This window comes from Vipera ursinii (assembly GCF_947247035.1).
Source record: "Vipera ursinii genome assembly, chromosome: 8".
NCBI lineage: Eukaryota > Metazoa > Chordata > Lepidosauria > Squamata > Viperidae > Vipera > Vipera ursinii.
The window spans coordinates 10,812,754-10,814,612 of NC_139519.1; positions in this window are offsets into that span (position 1 = coordinate 10,812,754).

Here is a 1,859-nt window from a genome sequence, read left to right on the forward strand (position 1 = left end):
TTACCATGGTTGCAGAGTCCTGGTTGCCGCTTTGCCACCATCCCAGGCAGATGCCAACCTACAAAATCAAGGGGAGGAGCCAAATTCGCTCAGCAACCATGGCAATAAACGCTGTAACAATGGGTGCCTTAACAATCGCATGGCTTAGCAATGGAAATACTGGCTCCAGTTGTGGTTGAAAGGCAAGGATTTACCAGGAGTTCATGGCTGCTTCTGGATCCATGCTAGAAGGAGGAGATCCTTCCTTTGTCACCATCCATTAATTAAGTTATATGGGTGGCTTATTCAAAGCAGTCCCAAGCAGTGACCGTGACAAAGTCTACAATGTCCATTGGGAATGGAGCTGAGTCCAAACAGAGTCTCTTGGTTCATGAAACCAGTGTGAGATACAGGTTTGAATATTGGCCTGAAACTAGGAAGGTGCAAATTAAGGACATTTTCTGGTGGAAACTTAGCTCCTGATGACCAAAGTCTTGGCCGTTATGTTGGCAGCATTATCAAAATGACTTGCAATTGGCATCCAGATTTTTTTAAAAAAATTCCATTCAATATTAACCATAAGCACAACCCATCTTTCAAGGTTCTTAGGTTAAAATTGACTTTAACCTAATCTAGAGATCTCCCAATCAGCTCCAGCCGTTTATCTTCTCAATTCAGAGAATATTGCCACTGGTTGACATATCTCAAGACAATTGGATGGATGGATGGATGGATGGATGGGTGGATGGATGGATGGATGGATGGACAGACGGATGGATGGACGGACCTGTAACAAGGCTGCTTTTATTGGTTTTGACCAAAAGGAAAAGTGCAGCTCTTAAAGGCAGGAAACCTGTGGAAGATGAACAGACAAAGAAGACAAAAGAGAACAGCTTTGTAATGTACTCAAGTCATCTTTTCTGACTTGCATTGATCCCTATTTATCTTTACTAAATGCAAGTCATCTTTTCTGATTGGCATTGGTCCCTGCTGCTTCTTTTTACTCAAGTTGAGGCTGAGAAAGAACTTTTCCTCAACTCATTGTCATCGCTGAGCAGCGATTAGCTCTCAAGGCTGACCAGCACCCCATTCTCATTTTCTTCCACTGGGTTTTCTTTCCATCACTATCCCCTCTTAATTTTTTATTTTTTTCTTTTCCCTCATATTCTTTTTAAAAACTGGTTTACAAAGAACAGGAAACTTGGATTGATGAAACCATAATTGCTCTCCTCATGTAACATGCTATTTATTTTTATTTTTTATTTTAATTCCATTTATATCCCGCCCTTCTCCGAAGACTCAGGGCGGCTTACAAGCTTAGCAGTAGCCTTCATTCTATGTATAAGCCTGCTTATTAGGGCTTTCACACACACCCCAAGCGGCATTATTACAAAGTCATCTTAATTGCCCCCAACAATCTGGGTCCTCATTTTACCTACCTCGGAAGGATGGAAGGCTGAGTCAACCTTGAGCCTGGTGGGTCATACATACCAGTTGAAATGGGCTGAGCTGGTTCACTCAATGTGCTAAGACAATGGCTGTTTTCCCCAACTTGCTGTACCTCCAACTATCTAGCTCCATTTGAGCCTAATCTAGCAAATAGTAAAAAGGTGTTTTCCATCTGAAGAACATAACAGAATTACAGAGTTGGAAGGGACCTTGGAGGTCTTCTGGACCATCCCCCTCCTCAAGCAGGAGACCTTCTACCATTCCAGATAAGCGGCTGTCCAGTTTCTTCTTAAAAGCCTCAGTGATGGAGCACCCACAACTTCGGAAGGCAAGCTGTTCCACTGGTTAATTGTTCTCACTGTCAGGAAATTTCTCCTTCGTTCTAAGATGGTTCTCTCCCTTATAAGTTTCCATTCATTGTTTCTTGTCTT